Consider the following 26,411-nt stretch of genomic DNA (forward strand, 5'->3'; position numbering starts at 1 on the left):
AGCTGTGCACGAGTCATCAGACAGCATCATTTCATCTTGCATTTCGTTATGTGCTTTATAATTTTTCAATATACTTTTTTCTCACTTGATCCTCATGATACCTCTTCCTCGTTAGGTAAAACAAATCTGCTTCTGATTAGTTTTCTATTTCCTGTCCCAAACAGAAGGTCTCTTACCAAAACGACTGGATGATATTGTTCACTTAAGGGGCTACATTATATCAGCTGATAAACACAAATCTCCTTTAGATGAGTAAAGTGGGAAATAAGTAAGCAGTGGTTCTTAGTCACTTGTAAGGGATTAATCATTTTAATAATTCAGGTAAGAATGATTATTCCTGAAAGAAAATTTCAATCCTCAAATAGTCAGTGAATATGGCCTTTCCATCTATTAAAATCTGAAAACTCAGTGGAAATATATTAAAAGATTAATTATGCCTTGAGCAAATATACACTGCTGTCAATCTTCGGATAAGATTCAGAATGAGTTTTTTTATTCCAAAAATATTTCATCTATGCACTTGCCATCAGCCATGATGTTTTAAAAAATTATTTTTAACACTAACATCTTGTCATACTTCCTGCCCCTATATTTTGTCCTTATGTCTACACAAATTTTTAATTTAGATTCTATTTCCAGCAGATGTTATATCTTTTAGTGTTTGCTTTCTCTTTCATTAAAAAGGACAAGTAATACATTTTATCATTTTGACATAAAATTGCCTAAATAAAGGTGTTCAGAAATCCTGAATTATTATTCCTTTTTAATGGTGTGTGTGTGTGTGTGTGTGTGTGCACGCATGCACATGCACAGGTTCTAGGAATAGGAGAACTCTAGAGAAGAAAGCTGTGTTTCACAAATGTCAGAAAAGAACATGACTATCATCCACTAATTCCTAAAAAGGTAATAGAGATGAGCATTTCAAATCACAATAAAAATTGCCACTGCAGAGCATTTTTAATATTCAAAACCATTCCCTTAAATATTAGCTCACTATTCTAACAAGCAACTCTCTGGGTAGTTTAAGTATGTAAAGATATGCATTTAGCTATATTAACACAAGTTTAACTATAGTTCTGTTTAACAGGCTACTAGCTCGTGGATAAAACTGACTTCATCCAAATTTTTCACTTTCCCTTCTGAGTGGAAACCCTTCACCCAAATTATCTGTGCCCTCCAGTCCTTTCTCTTCCCTCACTTTTCCAAAAAGGGAAAGATTTCAGTTAACACCCCTGTTAGCTTTAAGTCTATTTAAGCATCCCTAAAATATGCAATGACCTAAGTTTCTATTTGAGAAATCCAAGTTTGGGGGAAAAGGAAAGGACTCTTGAGCTCACCTGGTCGCTTGTTCATTTTCCAGCAAGGTTGATCTTGTTAACTGTAATACAAATAGAAAAAAAAGCATAAACGACAACAGAATCTCCGTGGCACTTTAAGCCTATAAAATTCTCAGAGTCTGGGAAATTGGCACACAGAGTTATTCTTGGCTTCTCACCTCCCTTGAGCAAAGAAGCTATTTTTTCATGCATGATAAGATATTTTATCCTGATTTTCTTGCTTTTCACTGTATGATCTCTAAGGTCTCCACTGATTATGGAATTCTGAAGTTTTACTCAACTTAGTACCCTGAGAGTTTAGCACAGCAACAAGAGCTGACACCCAATAAATATTAAATGCTTGAACTGAGTGAATGAATGAATAAATAGATGAATGTCCAAATTTGGGATTAAGCTAGGATTGCAGCTCCAGGAGACAAGAGGAGCAGGGTAAATGGACTAGTGCAAATAATTGAAGGAACATTTTCAAGACTTATGTCATTGGACAGCCTTTAATGATATTACAACTCTGGGATGGTGAGTCAGCCTCAATTAATAAATATGTCTTAGAAACTGCACTAGGAGATTGAATTTCCTTAGCAAAGTATTGGTGCACCACCTGAGCAAGTAGTGCGTAGTCTATGAGACAAATAAGACAGTGAAACAGGTCATCAGGAAACGCTGTGTTGAGATTTTCAGTTTTGCAACAGGAAAGTTCCAATTAACTGCCAACTCAGCTCATCTAGCACCTCCACCAGAAACGCCTGAGCACCTAAAGATCACATTTTAAAAATTCACAACTCATACACAAACTTTCGGGATTACATCCTCACTCTAAAGTCAACTTTTCTCTTAAATAGATTAGATGAACCAATTTCTCTCCCAAATACCTACTACTAATTTGGTTAGTAGCAAGCAAAGGCTCTCTCACAGTGGGATCTAAGTCTTAAATAAAAGAACTACCCACCCCCATCCCAACCCCATAAAAGGCAAATGGTTGATGTTAGATTGTTTCCTGAGGTTCCATAGACTGAGCGTTAAGACGAGGACCCAAGGCCTAAGAGTTGTGAAAAGAAGTGTTGAAAGGAGACTGAGACCAATAAGAAAGCAAGAGACTTGGGCACAAAGAAGAAGGCCTGCTTACCCGTGAGCAAACCAGGAGTTATATAGTCAGGACTCCTCAATATCTGAGCACTCTTTCTTCCCTAAAGTTTTAGCAAATGATGGTCACAACCCATAGCTAGGAAACTAGACAAGAACCACCTACTGGAGACTCAGCAAGAGCTTCCTCCCTGGTGTCTGCATCAAGACTCGAGCCCTAGTCTCACTGACAGCCACACCTCTCCCTGACTCCCTGCGACAAACAAGAAGGTGGAAGAGCTCAAGGTGCGAGAGCTCTCAGGGGAAACCAAAGTATTCCCCATAAGGTCTCCAGGGGATCTAAACTCCTCTCTTGGCACCACTTCCCAAAACTCCCCACTTCAGAGGTCAGCACTCCCAGGAGTGGGAAAGAGAGGCCCTTTTCAGGACTGAGCCCCACGTCAGGAGATCCAGGACTCCACCTGCAGGCTTAATGTCTGTAAGACGGTCACACTCCCAGGGGCTTCCCTGCCCCTCAGATGCTTTCATTTGCTCACAAATAAAGCAACAAGTGAAGGATCAATGCTACTCTCAAATAAAGGAGGAAAATGTGTTTTTCAAATGGAGTTTGATGGTTGGCTTGATTTGAGAAAAACTGTTCCTGATTAGTTTATCTTGAAATTCTTAAATTTAAATTGAGCATTAATGGATTGGGGGTAGAGGACAGCTTTATTTACATTTATGCTATAACCAATTTACTCTACTACATTAAAAATTAATATGTTTTAACAAAAAAAGTTTCAAAACGTATAGCAACATCTTTCCCTTGAGATAAATGCCCTTGTGTACATGAGTGTATCAAGCTAGCCCTATTTGGGTCAGTGTTTGGATATGAGTATTATCAGAGAGTTATTTGAGCTTTGTCTTCAAATATTTTAAAGCATCCATACTCTGCCTTTAACCAAATACACATGAACAAAGCCATGATGATGAAACAGGATTTATAGAATTTTAAAGGAGAAGAGGAAATCTATAAGGATTATTTAAAAACTGATTAAGTAGAGAAATAACAATTTTAAAAACTGATGAAGTTGAGAACAGTTATATAATTTCTAATTATGGAATTACATATACATAAAATCCTGAGAATAACTTTTGACTTCTACAGAAAAGTTATCGTCTTTCAATACTGCTTTTACTTTTCTGTTCCCAGGTTAGCAAGACTGGAGCCTCCTAGTTTACCTCCCTTTGATTTTTCTGAGTTATGTGACAATCTCCAAACTTGCTTCTATCTCTCCTGCCTCACCACATTTCCATTCTAATAAACTGTACTAACCAAAACATTCCTCAATAATAAGTATATCACAACTTAAATAGCTGGGGTAGTAGTGGGAAGAGAACTCACAAATGAATGCTATACTAGTAGGTGTTGTTACAAAATGGAAATTAGATTTCTTCCCCTAATTTCTCAATAAAACTTATTTAATATGCTATTTGTTGTGTGTTCGTTCATATTTCTGCAAATTACAATAAATATTTTATCTGGGAGATGGAAAAATTCAACGCGCTCATTGATAAGACTACCCTCTCCTCATATGTCTGTATATCTTTTTCCTTATTGCCACACTTACATAACTATTCATTACTCTAGCACACATTGTTTCCTATTTGCAATTACACATATACTTACTTAGAGCATTTCTGGATTTGTAATCCAATGGGCACATAGAGCAATGTAGGGGAAAGATTGGGGGAAAAAAATGAACAGAGCTTCAGGTACCAGTTAAACCTAATCGCGTGCATGAATTATAGTCCCAGAAACAGGAGAATCAAGAAAAAATGGGGAGAAAACTATTTGAAAACGTGACAGCCAAACATTTTCCAAATTTGATGAAAGACATAAATTTACAGATCCAAGGTGCTCCATGAATACAAAGAAGGATAACCATATGAGACACATCAGAGTCAGACTCGGAAGTTAGGAGTCAGAGTCAGAAGCCAAATGTAAATAGTAAAGCTGGAAAACAGCAAGAGAAAAATGGGGCATTATATATAGGAGGACAGTGCTTCAATTATGAGTCAACTCCTCACTATGAAATTATGAAGGCCAGAAGAGAGTGGAGCAACATTTTTAAGTGATTTTTTAAAAAAGACTGTCAATCCAGAAATCCATACCCCACAAAATATCCTTCAATAATAAGACAAAGTAAAGACATTTTAAGTTAAAAAAAAAAAAAAGATAATTTTTCATTAGAAAATTGGCAGAGAAAATTAGATTCCATACTACAAGGAATCTAAAGAAATTCTTCAGGCTGAATGGAAATGATACAAAATGGAAATTAAATACTCAAGGAGGAATAAAAAGCAATGAAAATTATAATGGAAAATATTAAATCAAAACATTGTAATAGACACCCATTTCAGGCTATGATTGATAAGCTTGTATCAAGCTAACCTTCCCCCATTAAAAAATAAAACAAACAAACTTAAGAAAAGAAACATAGAAGGGTAAGCCAGACATTTGGTGCACATATGCCCTCAAGGCATTTGTTCATTCAGAAGTAATGGCTAAAACACTAAGAAGTTGAACAGGATTTTCAGAACTTTCACAGGGCTGGGGCCAAAAATAGAGTTCAAGATTGCATTAAGTTGAATAGTGTTCCCCCCAAAAAAGTTAATGGTGGCGGGTGCCTGTAATCCCAGTAACTCGGGAGCCTGAGGCATGAGAATCGTTTGAATCTGGGAGATGAAGGCTGGAGTGAGCTGAGATGGCATCACTGCACTCCAGCCTAGGCAACAGAGTGAGGCTCTGTCTCAAAAAAAATAAAATAAAATAAAATAATTCATGTCTACCTAGAACCTCAGAATGTTAACTTTTTGAAAATAGGGTCTTTACAGTTGTAATTATTAGGCTGATGCAAAAGATAATTTGTAGTTTTTGCCATTACTTATAAGGTGGGGCCCTGGTGGGAGGTGTTTAGGTCACGGGGGCAGATCCCTCATGAATGACTTGGTGCTGTCCTTGTGATAGTGATAGTGAGTGAGTTCTCATGAGATCCGGTTGTTTAAAAGACCTTTAAAAACTAAGATGAGGGCATTGTAGAGTAGGGTGTGCCCTAAATTCAATATGATTGGTATCCTTGTAAGAGAAGAGACATGAAGACAGACACTCAGGGCAGAAGGTCATGTAACAATGGAAGCAGAGACTACAGTGATGCAGCTCCAAGCCAAGGAATGCCAAGGATTTCTGCAACCACCAGAGATTAGAAAGAGGCAAAGAATTCTTCCCTGGAACCTTCAGAGGAAGCATGACCATGCCAACACTTCGATTTTGAACTTCTAGCCTCTAGAACTGTGACAGAATAAATTTCTGTTGCTCTAAGCCACCTTCATGGTAAATATTTTATGGCAGCTAATATAGTTTGGATGTTTGTCCTCTCCAAATCTCATGTTGAAATGTAATCCCTAATGTTGGAGGTGGGATCTAGTGGGAGGTGTTCAGGTCATGGGGGCAGATCCCTCATGCATGGCTTGGTGCTGCCCTTGTGATAATGAATGAGTGAGTTCTCATGAGAGCTGGCAGTTTAAAAGTGTGTGGCACCTCCCCTTCTCTTTTGCTCCTGCTTTTGTCACGTGATATGCCTGCTCCTCCTTTACCTTCTGCCATGATTGTAAGCTTCCTGGGGCCCTCACCAGAAGCAGATGCTGGAGCCATGCTTGTACAGACTGCTAAAACATCAGCCAGTTAAATTTCTTTTCCTTATAAATTACCCAGCCTCAGGTATTTCTTTATAGCAATGCAAGAATAGCCTAACACAGAAGCCCTAGGAAACTACTACAAAGGTCAACCAAGGAAGAAGAATCTAAGAATCAGGGTGAATCATAAGTAGACCAGTCATCACAAAGAATAAAACCTAGTTTCAAAGCAGCTCAATCCTGAATTGAATTAAGGTGAATTCTCTGTAACCTAAATGCCTGTCAAAAGCAAAAATAAACTCTCTTAGAAAAAACATAACATTATCTATCTATCCAAATTACCTCTATAATTTCTATACACATTGCCTATAACTCAATCTAAAATAATCAAACATTGCCACAAACAAGGTCTCAGGGCACAGCTTTGTTCAAGAGAGTTTCTACCACTGGCCCTGGGCTTCTGAACTCCCCACATTGTTCTTGCTTGTCACACCATTTTGGAAGTCATATTTCGCAATTGCTGTCTAAGAATTGCCACCTGTGGACTCCCAGGGCCCCAGGGTGTGCTCTGAATCTTCCCTCTGTAAATCCTTTTTTTTTTTTTTTTTTTTTTTTTTTTTTGAGATTAAGTCTTGCTCTGTTACCCATGCTAGGGTGCAGTGGCACAATCTCAGCTCACTGCAACCTCCACCTCCTGGGTTCAAGCGATTCTCCCACCTCAGCCTCCTGAGTAGTTGGGACTACAGGCATGTGCCACCCCATCCAGCTAATTTTTGTATTTTTAGTGGAGACTGGGTTTCACCACGTTAACCAGGCTAGCCTTGAACTCCTGACCTCAAGTGATCCCAAAGTGCTGGGATTACAGGCGTGAGCCACCGCACCCAGCATCTGCCTCCTTCAGCAAAACAACTTGCTCTGCTCTATCTTGCCCCTTTCAGAGTGGAGACCTCTTGTTCAAAAGGAATATTCACTGGACAGCTCTGAGAACTTCAAGCCCTCACTGCCCCTTGAAACCTCTGGTCTTACCTGAAGAAACAACATGGGCTTCCTGTTCAGCTCTGCTTTTGGCAGTACTTAAAAGAAATCTGGGATTTTCTTGGGTTTCTTTTTTCTCTTACTTTTGATTAAATGTATTTTGAGGTTTATTTTCTTGTAGTTGTTTTTAGTTCTCCTATTGTTTGAGTATTTTCTAGGAAAAAAAAAAAAGAGAAAATTTAGAACTAGACTTTTCAAATTCTCTTGGAACTCTCGAAAACACAAAATTGTATATTCAATATGATCTCTGCTAATACAAACATTATCTATTGAAAAATGAAAACAAAAAGAGACACAATAGAATGCTAAGAAATGATGATTGGCCGGTGATGCAATTGCAGTTTATTTCTTATTCTCTGATATTTTATGTCTCTCCTATCTTCCATAATATATATATTATTTTATATTCATAAAAATAAAGTGGTAATTATATTAAAGTATTATTTATAAATAAAAGTAAAATTTTAAAAATAAAAATGTAAGAGTAAGAAGGCATATTCTCAGTGCTGTAGAGGCCATAAAAGACGTATAAAAGAGTCCCTGTCATGAAGGATCATAGACTTTGGTAAAGTTAAGAAAAGGCAAGTAAACAATCATTTTAATATAAAGTAAGTTTGAAAGTGCCTTAAATCTCAAACAATGGGCCATGGGATTTTAGAGTAGAAGCTGGCACATTAATTTAGAATGATGAGGAAGAATTTCCACTGGGAGGGTCCACATAGGTTTTGACTCAAAAACATAGTGAGATGGAAGAGGGATGGGGAGAAAAACTCAGGTGATCAATCTAGCATAGCCCAAGATGTGGCGAGAAGAAAGCCCAGAATGTGCTTGGTGACTGGTGATTGTCCAGTTTGACTTGAGAGAGAGACCATCATAGGGAGATGAGGCTAGAAAGACAGACCTTGTGGCTTCCTTGAGTGCCAGGTTGAGACATCTGTACCTAAGTCACGAGGAATGGGAACTCCTTGGTGGCTTTTTGAGCAGAAATGAACACTAAAAGGGGCTATACTCAGGGAAGACTAATCTAGCTGTCGTGAATAGTAAGACTGTTAAGGACATTACAGCAATGAACAGACAAGAGGTAAGAATGGTGTCAGTGAACATGAAAGAGGGGACTATTCACTCACAAAATAGATCTTTACTATCTGTTTTGTCCCAGGTCCTGTGCTAAGTGCTAAGTCTACAGTGGTGAATGAAACGAATATAATCTCTGCTTGCTACCTAGTGGGAAAGAGACAAATAATTGCAAAATATCATTTTGGAAATAAAAACAACCAGCTGCTGTGTTACCACATAAAAAAGCTGCAGAAGGGGAGTGATCAGAGAAAGGCATCCCTGAAGAGATGATACAAGAGCTGTAAAGATGAGGAGTTGGCTCTATAAAGACTGGGAGAAGAGGGTTCCTGGAAGAGCGGCCAGCACAGAAAAACTCTCAAGAAGGAAAGAGCTTAGTTCATTTGAGAAGCTAAAAGGAGGGCTATGAGGCTGAGCTATATTTACTGATGGGGTGAGGATGACGTTGGACAGTAAGGAGGTACCTGGTCCTACAGGACTTTGTAGGACAAACTAAGGATAATGAGAATGGTGCACTAAGAAAGCATCCAGCCTGAACAGATGGCAGGACTACAAGAAGCTCAAGGGAGCAAAGGAATGATTAGAAAACACTGGTGTCATTTTGAGCTCTCCAGGAAGCAGACACACCATCATGGAATCAGAAATGCAAGAGAACTGTTGCAGAGAAATCCCATGAAAAGGAAAGCAGAGATGAAGCAAGAGTAGTCAGGGAAATCCTTCAGACCATGACACAGATCTGACATCTGTGAAAGGAGACGTGGAAATGAAGAAGGATTGGAAAGGAAGAGCCTGAGGCGGCAGTGCATCTCTGAAAGTCTCAGGCCAGTGCAGGAAGGCAGAGCAAAGCAGCCTGTGAAGGAGTCCCATGTCAGGCAGCAATGATCGGTTTGCATGCTCCTCCGGAGCTCAGCCACTGGCTGGAGACGGCCCACGCAGAGCAGAGCTTCGGCATGAAGACTGCCATGGATCCTGAAGGTACAGCAAATGCAGGCTGCCAGCTCACCACACTCCTTGCCACAAGTTCTCACTTAAAGGGACATCTGAGCAGGGCACCTCCCAGGCTCTCGCATTTGGTAAATCTAAATGATCTCTTTGGGGAAGTTATAAAACTAAGTTCAACTAAAATTTCAAATAATAGTTAACAGAGAAGACAGGAAGAAGGAGTTTGGGTTAAAGCATTTTATGATTTGACCTTCTTTCAGAAAAGGATAGAGACATGGATTAATGTTAGGTCACATGAAACATGCATATTAAAATTTTAAGGGTAACCTTTAAAAAGAATATAAAGTGTATGTATAACTTTTCAAATCAGTAAAAAGACCCGAGGAACAGAGAAAACTTGATCACCATAATCAAAGGTAGGAAAATGGGGAAAGAATTAAGGAAAGCAACGTGAATAGAAAGCAATGCATAGCTCAGAGAAGCTACATGGAGGAAATAAAGTGGAAAAAGTACAGGCACGATTATTTCCTGGTCTTTCATAGTAAGGCAAGCAATATCTTCTAAAACTGATAATTCATCTAGAAGGAGTTTAAGTATTTTATAAAGATAAGCAATAGAACAAATACAAATAGCACAAAACAAAAAATGTGGAGGATAAAAGTTGGGTAGTATAAGCAAGTTAATTATTCTTCTTTCATTGTAAGGAATGAATAGATGCTATCTAAGGTCAACACGTTAATTAGCAGAGGTAAGAATATATTACTCAGAGTATTGGGGGTAAAGCATAAGAATTAAAAATACAAATGGTTAAAAGTAATTGAGTTTAAAGACCTACTGAGGATGGAGAAGTGAAGGTAAACGTTCACATTTATTTTTTGTACTTCTGCGTTTTAAAATTTTCTGCCAGTGGATTATGGGAGCAAAGAAAGAAGAGTGTTCATAGATGGCTCCATGCTGATAGGCCAAAGAATGGGTAGTACCTTTCGAAAAAACAGAAAAGCCAGAAGGAGCAGGTAGGATATAGAAGAAGATGTATTTCTATCTCACTTGTTAAACCACTGTGCTCAAATTTCTGTTTATAAATCCATTCAGCAAAGAGCTCTTTAACTCATCGAATGCAGAGGCATAGGTTCACAGGCAGGCTAAGAGAGATGGAAACTACAGAAAATGGATTTGATTTTTATGATAAATAAATATTGTCTTGACAAAATATTTGATAAAAGGTTCTGGATTCCGAGCCCTCATTCGGGCAGGATCATTCCCTCACAGGGCCTGTGGTTACCCTTTTTGCTCTGAGACTCAAAAAAATTTCAGAAGGAAAAGATTGAGAAACCTGCTTTGAATTACAGCACAGCTAGGCAATATTTTTCTTAGCCAGTGGGTTTTTCTCTTTATTGCACTTTGGAACACATTGGAAGAGGACATTGGAACGTTGGAAGGGAAGGAGGTCTCTCAAGTTCCCAGCTCTAAGTTTAATAACTTGAATATATTCTGGTTAAGTCATCTTCAATAACTTGTATCCATTTTGATTGTGATTTTTATTTTCTGTAAAGCTATTTTCCAAATTTTAAACTTCTCATAATAGCATGATCCTCAGAACAATGGATTTTGTTATTGTCAGCAAGCCTTCGTCACCTCCAGGTTCCAACATCACTAAGTTGGAACCACAGATAAAAAATTATTCCATGGAACACTGAAATCTTGGGAAGGCTGTGATCTCTTTCTTCGGTGATTGTAGAAGGCATTTATTTAGAAGTCCTAGGTAAGTTCTGGGCCCTCAATTAATAAATAAATGGATGAATAGGTAAAAAAGAATGAATGAACATGGAAAACCACCCATCATGTACAAATGCTCAATGATGTGCATGAATAATGGATGTGCTGGCAGCTCATGCACCGCATGTTAGAGCGAGTGCTATGGCATGAGCTCCATGACAGCAGAAACCTCTCCTATTTATCTCTGTGTCCCCAGAGCCTAAAACACTGTAGCTCAATCAACTAAAAAGCAAAATGAAAATGTGACTGTCAGTGGATATTTTAGGGGGCAAATGTTATGAAACAAAAATGAAACAAAACAAAAATTCCACCCTAACTCACAAAATGCTATTTCCCCCTCTATCTGGAAAGCTCAGGATAGATCTTTAACAAAAATCAAAACTTTTAAAAATTGGTTTTAAAAACCTTAAGAGGAAGGTCTGTGAACAGAAAGCAGTAACTGATTTCTTTTTTTTTTTTTCTAGCTTTATTGAGGTGCAACTACACATAAAAATTGTGTATGTTTACAGTGTATACATATATATACACACACACACGCACACTGTGAAATGAGCACCTCAATCAAGTTCAGTGACATATCCATCACCTCGCATAGCTATTTTCTTTTTTGTTGTGGTGAACATTAAAGATCTATTCTTTTAGCAAATTGCAAATATACAACACAGTATTGTTAACTATAGTTGCCATGCTGAACATTAGGTCTCTGGAACTTGTTCATCCTGAATAACTATGACTTTGCCCAACATTTCCCATTTTCCTCACGCTAAACCCACCAACCACCATTTTACTTTCTATTTCTTTGAGTCTCGCTTTTCTAGATTTTACATATAAGTGAGATCACATAGCATTTCTTGTTCTGTACCCAGCTTATTTCACTTAACATAGTGTCCTCTGAGTTCATACATGTTGTCACAAATGACAGGATTTCCTTCTTTTTATGGCTGAATAATATTCTGTTGTGTATATATGCCACATTTTCTTTATCCATTCTACCTTCAAAGGACACAGGTTGATTCCATATTTTGGCTGTTGTCAATAATTCTGCAATGAACATGGGAGTGGATACACCTCCTTGAGATATTGCTTTTATTTCTATTAAATATATACCCACTCTGTGATTTATAGTAACCAGTTTACCTCCAGTTCACACCACACTTCACCAAGGAAACCTCCTTGACTATCGCATCCCGACTGCTCTAAGAAGAAGCATGATAAGACCCTGGAACAAATTGCCCAAAGCATCTTAGGTATTTTCTATCTGCTTTTGGCAATTTCTATGAAAATTCATTCTGGAAGATGCCAAATTTTAACTTCTGTGCAATTCTCATAATTCTGTTTTCACTGTTCACTTTATAACAAAACAAGCCAAGGTGACCACACCACTCCAAAGGAAGAAGGGTAAAGTTAAAACCCCTTCCCAATAGGGACTTGGATTAAACTTAAGACCTGGACTTTGAGAATGTTCAACTCAGGGAAATCTGATAGTATATGTATCTCTCTGCTGGATTCCACATGTCAACATATACATTTTCCATACAACTATGAGGATATTCTGCCACAATATGCTTAATATCTAATACTGCTTTTATTGCTCAAGAAAACTAGAAGATGTTTATCCTCATGTGATAATGGCTTTGGGACACAGGGGGCATTGGTGATGACCTCCAAATGAAACACACCCAACGCTCCACTGCCACCCTTCCCCAGCCCAGCCCTGATGTTTCCCAGAGCATCTTCTGGTTACGCCAACTGACAGCAACTTCAGACTCGCACATGGAAACTTAATCGCTGTTGCAGTTAGACTTTATCATCCCATTGTTTCTTCCTGTGTAATACAGATAATCATCCACATGAAAACATGGGCTATGCAGAGCAAATACTACCAGATGGTCCATCAAAACCTACACTCATCAACTCCAAGAAATATAGATCAGCCTGTATTTCATCAATCTAACCTCGCAGACCCAGCCAGTGGCTATATATCTGGATTTCTTTCATCAATTCACATTGCTTTTTTATTGCTGGCTTGGGCAGTTTTTCCACTGGGTATTTGTATTTATATATATTTTTTAATTTGATGAAATTTCTTTGCATTAAGTCTGATTTTGCATTTCATCGTCTAATTCTAAGATATCTTGCTTCATGAACTTGAACATGCTGCTTTTTAAGGGATTAAAAAAATAACATTATCTACTATTTCCAGGGACTTTATAAATATTAACTTGTTTATAACTTTTAAAAGCCTACATGATATTGTTGTCTCTATTACATAAATGAAGAGAATGAAAATAATAGAAGTTAAATAACTTGCTCACCACTGGTAAGTATTGATACAGGAATGTGAATAGAGATCTATCTGGCACCAAAGCCAATGGTCTTTCCACTCTACCACACTGCCCCATCACAGATCTGGTTACATTGGGAGAATAGGAAACATAACAAGCCTACGAAGTACTAAGTCTTATCATTAAAGTAGAATCCCACATAATACTTATAACAGGAATAATCAGGGTTCTCCTTATATTTTCTCCTAAACGTGCACAGACACAACTGTCTCAATGTCTTCAGGATTAAACGAGAGTCTATATGATTTAGTAAACTATTATTAGATATTATTAGATTATGTAGAGAGATACTATTATTAGATTATGTAGAGAGACACTATTGTATATGTTCATTGGAACTGGGGTTAAAAGACCTTTGTAAAAACCCAGCTTCTCCATTTGATATCTGTGTGACTTTGCACATGTTACTGATTATTTAGAGTTCCCTTATTTGTAAAATTGTGTTTGACAGAGAAGGACAATGCTTTCCAGATATACCACTCCACCTCCCTGCAGTCTGGGTGAGACCATGTGACTAACTCAAGCTGGTGAAATGTGAAAGGACACGACTTGAATCTCTCCAGGTCAAGGCAGGTGCAAACCAGTGTATCTCCTCTAGCCCCCCCTCAGTTGAAGCAACCTCAGAGGCCACATGTGTCAGATGTTCAATTTGGTATAGCTGCAAGATTGAGGCAGTTCGTCCAATTACCATCACACTTTTCCTGAGGGAGAAAGAAACCTCTGTTGTGTTAAACCACTGACATTTCAGGGTTTCTCTGCTACGGCAGCCACAGTTAATTAACCCAACTAGCGCATGGGGATAATAGCTTCTGTCATACTACTTTAGATTATTGTAAGACTAAAACAAGATTATTAAAATAAATATTTGTTAACTTTATCTTTACACAGATTTATGTAAGCCTTTATATAAATCTTTACATAGGCCTATGATTGTTATTATTCACAGTTTAAAAATCTGACTTTATTACTGTGAGTTTTTTATGGTGTAATGATAACGTAAAAATTGTTTTAATTATCTTAACAATTATTTGTAAAAGAAAGTATGCTTCTGACCTGCTTAATATGTTCTTTTAAGCAAAATGAATGTTTTCTTTACCTTGTGGACACTATTTTCTTGTCGAACAAGCTTCCACAGAAGATAGTATAAACACAAACTTTAGCTCAATTCTTATTGAACTACTACAAATACGCATGATCTTCCTTCTTAATTAATGAGGCCTCAATGGAGTTTATTTCCTAGGAAATTGCTCTCTTTTTCCCGATCATGTAGACAGCAGAAGAGGGGACATCTGGCATGCCCATTGGTTTTCACGAGATTAATACCCACAGGATAAAAGCCTTTCATGCATGTTAACATGGTACAGGACCTGGCCTTCAATCCCACTAACTATTGGCCTTGTTTGAAACAATGCCAATTCATTCACCAGGTATCAGAAAAACAAGCCACGGCAAATGATTGATGTCATGTTCCCTTTCTCTCTGCCCTTATGTATTTTTACTTGAATTTAGTATTGAGAATAGAACTAAAGTCAGAGACCAAGGTACGACAATGACCTAAATTCACACACAAAAAGATGCTACTTAGAGCTACAGAAAGGACTTGTCTGGACTTTGGGGAGGAGGTTGCCGCATTGAGAAAGAAGATAAACACAAAGAGAGTGAAGATAAAATATACAAAAATACGTAGCAAATATTCCCTGTGAGACTGGGTGTGGTGGCTCATGCCTGTAATCCCAGTACTTTGGAGGGCCAAGGCAGACAGATTGCTTGAGCTCAGGAGTTTGAGACCAGCCTGGGCAACATACCAAAATCCTGTCTCTACAAAAAATACCAAAAAATTAGCTTCTCTTGAGAGGCTGAGGTGGGAAGATGGCTTGAACCCAAGAGGTCAAGGCTGCAGTGAGCCGTGATCATGCCACTGCACTCCAGCATGGGTGACAAAGTGAGACACTGTCTCAAAAAACAAACAAACAAAAAATACACACACACACACACACACACACACACACACACACACGTATTTATTTCCTGTGAAACTTCTCCTCTTAAAGGCTTCCTTGTTTCATTTTGAAGAGGCAGGAGGATTCCAATATGAGACAACAGGCCCACCTGTCAGACATGAAATTTGCTTCTTTCTCGTGTTTCAGTTATTGGTTCATATAATTGAGCAAGTAAGGCAGACGGCACACATATGACACTAAGTTGTTATTAAACACACACAAAGTACCAGAAAACAGACTAGATGCTTGCTTTCAATGACTCAGTTTTAAAACTATCAACAGCCACATTAAATCACAATAAAAGGCGGCAGAACCAGTGGGAACTGAAGAGAAAAGAGCCAAGGAGAAGGGGGAAGACAGGGCAGGGAAGAGAAGGGGAAGGACAGCAGGGCAGGGCAGGGGCAGAATCTGCCGCAGCATAGGCTGGGCTCTGCCAGCACCGAGGCTGAACCTCATTCACAGCAGAGTTAATAGGAAGTAGGAAGGTAAAAGCTTCCCTGAAAAACCATGTTTTCTCTCAACAAGAATATCTGAATTACGAATAAAAACATTCTCTGCTTCCTAGAATATTTTGCAATTACAAAAAAAAGAAAAAAGAAAAAGAAGAAGCTTCTATAAGCCTGCCAGAAATCTAGCTGACAAAAGTTCAAGGGTTTTTTTTTTCTGAATTATTGTGCATACACAGTTTTTTTTTGGAAAAATAAAGCAACCCATTAAAATTAAAAGGGTTTTAAAATGTTGGCAGAAGAAACATTTCATTGTCGCAACAAAGAGAACGCTGTTGAGAAATGCTTTACAAAGTGGGAGCTAAGGCAGTTAAAAATTGATTTTCAAAGTGGTTTGGTTTTGGTCTATGTCACAAGCTGGCCCTGACATCCCACTTCCTGCTTTCCAATGTTCAGGCCTGGCCAGAGAAGCCAGGTCTCCTAGGGTGCGTGTGGTGCAGAGGTTGAAAGCTCAGGTTCTCCGGACCATTAGCCTAGCAAGGAGCCTAGGAGCAGACAGCACCCACAGGAGAGGCTCATTCAGGGCTCATGTCTGATCCTGAACTGATAACCTTTGTCTTGTGCCCAGCGCTGACCCCTCACATCCAGAAGCAGCTGGGGCTCCCTTCAGTAGCTCCTGCATAATACCACTGGACAAATTCCAGCAGAAAACTCAGACACAGGAAAAGGATAGAGCAGCTTAACCTGGATTTTAAAACTAACTGTCGTTTTAGGAGTGGCTACGTGTTCTACTAGCTAACAAAGTGGGAAGCTTCCATTGCAGAGCCCTCTTAGGCCACCTAATCCCTGAGGAATTTGTCTAGTTTTTCCTCTACCTCCTTCAGATCCCTGTGCGATAGCCCAGCTTTGAACCTGAAATGAAGCCCACAAGCGAGAGCCCTCGCCCATCTTTGTATGAGAAGGTGATTGCTTAGTACACACAAAACCGCTACAGCTGGCCACCTGCTCAGCCCTGTCCTGCCCTGAAACACATCCAAGCCTAAACAGTGGACAGTGACACATGATACCATTGATTGACTGGCCTCTAATCACCTGCTGTCTTATTTCAGCCCAGTTATGGCCACATTCACAGCCATAAAGCAGCGATGGCAAATAGGTTTCCTCTTGTGGGACAATTCTAGTTGTTAGCCTCTTACATCTAAAATTCTGTGTTGAAAAGTGTTTTGAGGACATATCTGCATTCATGGAAAAGCATCACAAATAGGGGGAAATATATCACTTCACTTGAAAACTAGGGATTGCAATTGTGTGAAGAAACATCAAACTAAAAGGGAGAATCAGCAAACCAGCCGCAGGTGAAATGAAGGAAAGGCAAGGAGGAGACGGCTGGTGGGGGCTGTCACTTGGTACAGCTTTTCAGGAGGGAAATTTGACAACACACATGAAAAGACTTAATAATGTTCTCTAACAAAATTGTTTTACCTTTACGAGCTTATTCTAAAGAAATCAGTATGAATGCACTCAAAGGTTTGTCTACAAATATGTTCATCAGAGTATTGTTTATCACAGCTGAAAATTAGAATCTACCTAAATGTTTAAAAAGAGAGTATTGACTAAATTATGGAACATATATACAATAAAATACTATGCAATCTTTGAAACTATACTATGGAGAACTACTTAAAAGATACGGAAAATATTCACAACATATTTTCATGAAAAAGCATTCAAAAATAGTAAGCACAGTGTGATTCAAATTTATTTTGAAATATAAAGCTATATATGTATATATGCTCCAAAATGCTAGCTGTGAATAGCCTAAATTTTCTACAATGATTAAGGGTTACTTTTGTGATAAGAAAGTAAATCTTACTTGTTTTAAATACAATAATAGACAACCTATAGAAGTCCTGCATACAATCATCCCACTTTATTGCCCAAAACTGTAACTTAGGTGGCTGTAAAGTGGAAAATGTATACAAACTAAATAGAAAAATAGGTAAGTTATTTAACGTATGCTACTAAAAATACAAAACTTAGCCGGGCGTGGTGTTGGGCACCTGTAATCCCAACTACTCGGGAGGCTGAGGCAGGAGAATCACTTGAACCTAGGAGGTGGAGGTTGCAGTGAGCCAAGATAGCACCATTGCACTCCAGCTTGGGCAACAGAGCAAGACTCCTTCTCAAAAAAAAAGAAGATGAAGAAGCCTGAAAGTATCCCAGAAGCATATCCAGGCTCCAGCTGGCTGTCTCAGTACACGTAAGCAGCTAAATGGACCAAGACCAGTTTCATTAGTGTCAGCATTAATCTTTTCTTTTCTTTTCTTTTTTTTTGGTGCTTAACTGGCTGAAATAACCACCATACTTAGAATTATGACTTTATCAGGATCACTGCTGTAGTGACTTACTAAAAAATAAATTGTCCACAACACTGAAGGACTCTTAGTACACATTACTCAGAAGTGGTTATGCAATCACTCAAATGTGAACTGCAAGGTTTTCCTTGAGGAGATTGTCCTGCCTTTTTTAAATGAGTGAAAGGACATCATACAATCTAACAGACTAATAGCATTGCTCACTATATAAGATGGGGAATTTGCGTTCCATCTTGAGCACCGCTGAGCCTCAGGCTGCTTGGTGGCATGCAGTTCCTACCTCAGCCCCAGCAGTGTGATTTCCAAAGTGTGGTAGATAATTCTTGATCACCTACTTATTTTGCCCCTGAAAGATTAATATGGTTGAGATCACGTCTGGAAAAATGCTATTTATCAACAGTGGGTGCCTTTTTATCAATCAGAAAATTCTCTTTTCCTCCTGTTGTAGTTTGTACAATAAGTTCAATTAACAAAATTCTTCTTCTAGTTTACTAGAAGAAGAACACATTTTCCAGGAAGATTTAACCCTTAAGTAATTGATGCGAGCGTATTTGTACGTACCTATTAAAAGTTGTATTGAGTCTACTTATGAAAAAGCATGAGCTAGCTTAACCTATATTTTCCCATAAAGGGGGAAAAACAGGCACATTGATTTAAGATCAGATTCCCACTAGATTATCTGCAAGTGAATGGCTAGTACAAGAATATGACCCTGAGGTTAAAGTAAACAATCATTTTTCTAATTAAAATATTCAGATATCCAAAATGAAAGGTAAATTAAAGAGGGAGGAGACTTCTAGTCCCACAATCCCAATTAGAAGAAAAGAATAGAATTTCCAGACTTAAAGAACTGCAAGAATCTTAATTTTCAGAATGGGGAATTTGAAAGTCAAATAAATGAAGTTAACTTTGTGGGCTACCAATTTATTCTTGGCAAAATAAAATGTCTTGAGTGACCCATCCATAAGAGATTTCTTAAAGCTGACATTTTTTCTGAATTGGGTGTTCTAGAAGAGAAGAGAAAATTGTAACCCCAAACCCTGAGACTTGATATTGGGTATCCCTACAGGGAACGACCTCTAACAACCCAACAAGTACCTATCTCTCCTTCCAAAGACCTGAATGCACTACTAAGTGTCTTCAGGATGATGCTCCTGCAGCCCTGCCAATATATTTACTTCCAATGTCTTTATTGGAAGGAGGCTCTTCTGGTCACAAGTTTGTTGGATGCATCCAATGATATTATTTATTCTTAATGCCAGACTGCCTGGAATCAACAGCTTAAGTGCAGCAACAGGGTGCAGATCATCATATTTGGGAGCAGAGGTGCTACTTAGAATCTAAACCAAATCTAAACCCTTTATTTTACTTCTATGCCAAGCACCAGGTCATACTACTCAGACATTTAAATGCTTCTTTTCCATAATAATACATATAATGGGATTTTCATGCTTGTGTCCACATGTACATTTACTGTCATGTTATAAGAGAGAAGTCTACTTATATGTATATTTATACTTGACTTCTTGATTACTAAATCTAGAAGCAAATCTGTATACATGGCATATAGTTCAGCCTGTAATCATTTCTAAAGTTAAATTCAGCTTTAGCTCCATTGATTGCCTTGTAATCATGCTTTTGTTTTGTTTTAAAATAGCACTGATAATTTTTAAATATCTGATATTAGTGTTTCATGAAACTATTTTCCCTAATCTTCCTTAAAAACATGAATTTCAAGTGTAAGAGACAAAAATAATAGAATTTACACACAACAAACAGAAAAGCATATGAGTATGTGTTTTTGTGTGTAAGTGGGTGGGTAGGTGACAGAGAGAGAGAGAGAGTGCTACAGGGTAGAGAAACACCCTCAGACAAGTATCTCAGCCAAGTGCTTGCTCCAAAATATCTCACGTGAAGAATTTAGTGAGCAGTGTGTCGTATGTTTCTACAGGTTAACATGGAATTCTACTGCTGCTATGGAAAAATACCTAAGTCCATGTTGCTTGGTTTTCATACAAAATAATAAACAGGGCTTCTCCTCAAAGGAGCATCAAAAAGAACATGAAGAAACATTCAATTCTCCTTCTGTAAGATAAATCCCTATGAAAGCGATAGGTTCTCCTTGCGGATGCTTGCCTCTTGTGCTGGTTCAGAAACTGTCATCACTTCAGCAGAGGTCCAGCCCTCCCTAAAAGGGAATAAATCAGTCTTTTCTCTTTGGCAGCCTGACCCTTGACCCCCTTTCCTTCTCCCAGGCAGAGGTCTTTTAAAATTTCTTTTCATTTTTGTTGTGGATCACTGCCTCCATTTCTTCTGACTCCAGAGTGACTGAGCTTGTCGCCAAATCCAAAGGCTCCAGGAGAAAGCCTGAAATTTCTCTAGCCTTAGAGGATTTCCCCCAGACATTGCTTTGTAAAGAGATCAACACTTCAAAATTATGGTAATTGCTAGTCCTGTTGCTAGACATTGTTATAGGATGCCTTAACAAAGAAGAAAAATGTTAAGATAGCACAAGTTTGTTTTCTTAATATTTTAATAATTCCCTTCCAACCTATCTTGTTTCTTTTATCATATGCATTTTAAAAAGTCGTTCTAAAAGGGGTCTGCTCAACTGCCAAAGAGGTCCATGCCACACACAAGAAAAGCAAGGAACCCTGGCAGTGGAAGATTTCTGACCAGAGTTTGCTCATGGTTTAAATGGAGGCTGATATGGTTGGAAGAGTCTATTGTTTTACTTAATTTCTTTTTCTCCAAGTCGTTTTCAGTATTGTCCAATGGATGTTCCATTTTCTATTCAAATATGAAACTTCCATCTTTTTTCTGGTGAGCTACAGCAACAAAAGCAGAAGTTTGTTTCCTGAGTTTGGAGTGAGAAATAGGTTTTTTAAAGCAAGTGCTTCAAAATGCACCTGAGAACTACCCCCATCACCCTTGCTGTCACTTTAAACAAGGCATGCTTTCTCTGTGCCTCCAGGTTGAGAGGTTACAGCTAGGTGTCCTCATGGTCTTCTGAGCTCTCCTATTCTGCACAGCATCACACAAAGATGGGCTAGATCCCCTCTGAGAGGGGAACAGACATGTCTTCATTTACTGGGACAGGCTTCAGTTAGACCATGCTGCTACATTTCATGGCAACTTTTAGGTTACATTAACTGTTTACTACCATCCTTTTACAGGCTTATAAATATGGTCAGTATGGATTTTTTTCCACAACACTTGGATACAGGAAATCTCTGATTCATTTGTTTTTCTAAATCAAATTAAATCTGCTCTAAGCTCGTACCCAAAGAGCCTAGTGACAAACTGGGCACTCAGTATTAAGAATCTCTCCCCACCCTCAAAGGAATCGTACTCAAATATGCGGCGCTGTTAGTGCCAGCAAACTCTGAGCAAGCTGTCAACTTTAGGGTTGCCATCATTCCCACTGTTCCTTCCCCTAGCTGATGCCCCTTGGCTCCCAGGAGGCCCAGAGATGGCCCCGCAGTGGGCACTCCTCTGACCACAAAGAGCCTCCTCGACCTCAGAGAGCCTCACTACCGAGGCTGAAGGGCACAAAGTACCCCCTTGTCAGGCCTCTCATGCCCCCACAGAGGGGCTGCTGCACAAACACAGACAGCCTCCCACCCAGTCCATCCTCACTCTCCTCTCAGAAAATCTACCCTCCGCGCAGTGCGCCTGCTATGGCCTCTGCCTCCTAAAGTAGCATCCTCCACCCTCTCTCCCCCAAGAAGAGCCAAAGATATCCTCTCAGTGAGCCCAGGCTTTCAAAAACCAGTGATGACGAGGGTGGTTGCCTTTTGGGTGACTGGAAACTTCTCCTTCTGGCCTGTAACCCCAAGGCCCCTGAGCTATGGGAACATAAATGCCTGGATTACATGAATAAAAGTAAAACCCTACAGCAATAGAAATGAAACCCAAATTAATATTCCAATATGCAGATAGCCTGCATATGAAAGAAAGCACACGGGCTAGAGATGCACTTCTAGAGAAAATTAATTAGGTATGAATGTTTAGTTATAGAAATAGAGCTATTTTAGGTGAAAATTGTAAATTATATTTTGGATTTGAATTGATTCATTATCTGTTAAGCATGTACACACACACACACAAAATACACTTTGGTTTTTACCAATCTCAGAGTACAGACCCAGTGAAAGCCAGTTAGCAGACAAAGGTTATCGTCACTTTGAATGAAGCATCTTGGAGAGTCTATGCAACCAATGACACATCAGGATATCATACTAGGTAACACAACGATTGTTTAAAGATAGCAACAACAACAACCCTCTTCATGCCCATTCACAGATCTCTGCTATTCTAATCAGGTCACGATGAATTCCTAACTGCATTCCCACTCACAGAGGAAAAATATTTCAACTCTATGGTCATTACTCACTCTTAAAAGATTAATTTAACAAAAATGAAAACCCACCACAGTAATGAATGTAATTCACTGGAAGAATGGTTTGAGAAAGCTAGCCACACTGGAAAACATTACTTTTTAAATTAATGACAGAACTGAAGATTATTTTCAGATTTGGTCAGCATTTTTGAAAAGTAATGATTAGCTGGGGTGGGAAAAATTCAGATTAGTATTAAGTGTTTGCATGTTATGAGGCAGGGTAAGCTCAACCCAAGGCTGGGACTTATTATTCAGCCTCTCACCGACCGCTTTACTAGCCAAAAGGGACACACAAGATCAGACTATGCTGTAAAACTTGGGGGATTAATAGAGCTGCTACATTAAGGTCCCAGTTACATAGCTCTATCACAAATAAGAGCTAGTAATAACAGCTAACCTTCACTGAGTGCTGACTACCCCAAGCCACTAGGAAAAGCACTTTATGTATACTATTGCATTTATGCCACATAACCACACAATGAAGGGGGTATTATTATTATGGTGGTGGTTGTTATTAATCCCACTTTACAAACAAGGATATTTAGGAACAGAGAGATGGAGTAATTTCCCAGTGGATACACAGCTGGTACATAGTGGATTCAGGATTAGATTCTAGACTATATGTCTAACAGCCTATTCATTTTAACCACCATTCAATGCTGTGGCAAGGGTGAAAAATGCACACACTTGCACATACTCGCTTGAAACTCCTCACAGATATACACATGCATACATTTGTGTAATGTGATAAATCACTTTTCAAAGGCTTTATACTTAATCTTTGCCTAGTAATAGGTCGGTGAGTTCATTATCATAGTTCATTCTCACCTAGTGATGGTGACAGCTAACCTTTATATAGCACTATATGCCAGCCTCTGCTCTAACACTTCACATATATTCATTCATTGATTTTTTTTTTTTTTTTTGAGACAGAGTCTTACTCTGTTGCCCAGGCTGGAGTACAGTGGTGCCATCTCAGCTCACTGCAGCCTTCACCTCCCAGATTCAAATGATTCTCATGCCTCAGCCTCCCAAGTTGCTGGGATTACAGGCACAGGCCACCAAACCTGGCTAATTTTTGTATTTTTAGTAGAGACAGGGTCTTACTGTGTTGCCCAGGCTGGTCTCGAATACCTGAGCTCATGATCTGCCCACCTCGTCCTCCTAAAGTTCTGGGATTAAAGGTGTGAGCCACCGTGCCCAGCCTGAATTCTTAAAGCAATCTTATGAAGCACTTATTATCATCCCCATTTCACATATAAGGAAATTGAAGCATAGAGAGGCTAAATGACTTGTCCAAGGTCATACAGTTAGAAAGTAGCAGAGTCAGAATTTGAAGCCACTAGGTTATATTGACTGTTATACCACCAACCTGAGGAAGCAGGCACTATTATGCCTCCTATTTTACAGTTGCAGAAGCAAATTCAGTAATATTGGAGGTGACTTGTCTCAAAAAGGTACTGTCAATTCATTATTAGTTTTAGAAAGTTACAGAACATTTAATAAAATAATATTCTATTCTGCGAGAGAGAGAGAGAGCACGCGTGTGTGTGTGTGTTCTCTGTGTTTGTAGTAGGACTAAACAGTGGCTAAATGTGTATGTGAATACATGCAAACATCTCCATACATATTCTCTCAAAACCCTGGTTTTCTCTCCACTATGTGTCCCATCACACACTGTGCTGCTACTAAACCCTGGCCATTCTTTAAAGACTGGCTCAAAATTCTCTTCTTCACAGAAGCTCTGCCTGAGCTCCCCATGTTCCATTGCTAACTCTACAAAGAAAAATTATCAATGTGTCACGTGTATTTGAGCAGTGCTATCAACCTAACAAAAAGGTCTTTGAGAGGAGAGCCTTAAATGTTTTTTAAACTCACTCTCATCCCCTGCACACTCTCGCAGAGCCTGTCTGGCACATACAATTCTAGGGCCACAGATGAGAGCTGTAAGACCCTGATAATGCATTACCGATTTCAGGTAGGCTTGCCAATAGCACCAAGTATAAAATTCAGTCAGTCACTCAGTGATTTGACAAGCAGAGAACCAAAAAATCCCTGCCTCATGAAGTGTACAATGATTCCAGTGAATGAAACATATAAGAAAATAAACAAGTAAATGTATCCCATGAATGATGATGACAGGATTAGGGGAAAACACACAGTAAAGAGGATAGAGAGATGAAGGAGGTAGATGGGGAGGGGTTTATACACACACACACACACACAAACTTATATACAAACTATATATAGAATATGTATAAACTATATACATATAGAATATATAATTTATATATGTATATATACACTCTATATATAGAATATATAGTTTTTATATATGTATATATACACATATACATATAGTAGTCAGAGAAGGCATTTCTCGCAACATTGAGCAAAGATCTGAAGGAAGTCAAGGCATGAGACATGCAGATCAAATGTGTTCTTACCTGCAAAGTGCTTAGAACAGACTTGGCCCACAGTTAGCACAGTACAAGTGCTATCTCTCCTTATGGATACGAGCATACTCCCACAGTACAAGTGCTATCTCTCCTTAAAGATACGAGTATGCTCCCACCTTGGGGCCCTTGCACCTACTAACCCCTCTTTCTGGGATTAGTAGGTGCAAGAAAGAGGGGTTAGTAGGTGCAAGGGCCCCAAGGTGGGAGCATGCACGTATCTTTAAGAAATTGCAGGGTGCTGAGTGAATGAGGGTGAAGTAAGGCAAGTGATGTGTTCACAAAGGTAATGGATTCAGGGGATGGAGGAGCAGATTTTAATTGTTGACTTCTTCTAGTCCTTCTAGAGTAAGGACTCTGGCTTTACTCTAAGTGAGACAGAGAGCTGTTGGAGAGATCTAAGGCAAGCAGTTACATGATTGACTTATATTTCTAAAGGCTCACTCTGCTATATGGAGGCTAAAATGAAGGACTAGTAAAGGCAAGGACTGAAGCAGGGAAATGTGTTGGGTACCAATTGCAATAATGCTGATGAGAGATGGTGGAGGTTTAGACCAGAGTGGTGGTGGTAGAGGTGGTAAGTGTCAGATTCTAGATATATTTGTAACATAATTCAGCAAGATTTGCTGATAGATTAGATGACCAGTATGAGACAATGGTAGCATTCAAGGATAACTCCAAAGTTATTTTGTTTTGTTTTGTCTGTCTTTGTGTGGACAAATAGAAAGAGGGTATGGCCATCCAAGAGACAGAGAAGATGGCAAGAGAGCAGAATTTGGGGCTTTAGAGGGATGGGAAATGGAAATCAGAAGTTTAGTTTGGGACGTATTAACTTGAAGTTGGCAATTAGGCCTCCAAGTAGAGGTCTTGAGTGAGCAGTTGTATACACACCCAATGGGCAAGGGAGAGATGAACTAAGCTGTTGCCAGCTGATGAGTAGTGTTTAAAGCCATGAGACTAAATTAAGTCACACAGGAAGTAATTATGGGGAAAGAAATGGAGAGGTTCAAAGACTAATCTTTGGGACACTCCAGTACTCAGAGATCTGAAAATGAGATGGAAGAAAAACTGAGAGGAGAGGAAGTGGACACAGCCAATATAGAAAGCTCAAGGTCTTTCTGGAAAGGAGCATAGGAAAGGAGATGAGGAATCAAGAAAGGGTCAGAGCCTGGCCAACATGGCAAAACCCTGTCTCTACTAAAAATACAAAAATTAGCTGGGCATGGTGGTGCATGCCTGTAATCCCAGCTATTTGGAAGGCTGAGGCAAGAGAATCAACTGATCCCAGGAGGCAGAGGTTGCAGTGAGCCAAAGATTGTGTCACTACACTTTCTGGGCAACAGAGTGAGACCTTGTCAAAAAAAAAAAAAAAAAAAGAAAGAAAGAAAGAAAGAAAGAAAGAAAGAAAGAAAGAAAGAAGGAAAGAAAGAAGGAAAGAAAGAAGGAAAGAAAGAAGGAAAGAAAGAAG

This window comes from Mandrillus leucophaeus, unplaced genomic scaffold (genome assembly GCF_000951045.1).
Source record: "Mandrillus leucophaeus isolate KB7577 unplaced genomic scaffold, Mleu.le_1.0 Scaffold888, whole genome shotgun sequence".
In the NCBI taxonomy this organism is placed as follows: domain Eukaryota; kingdom Metazoa; phylum Chordata; class Mammalia; order Primates; family Cercopithecidae; genus Mandrillus; species Mandrillus leucophaeus.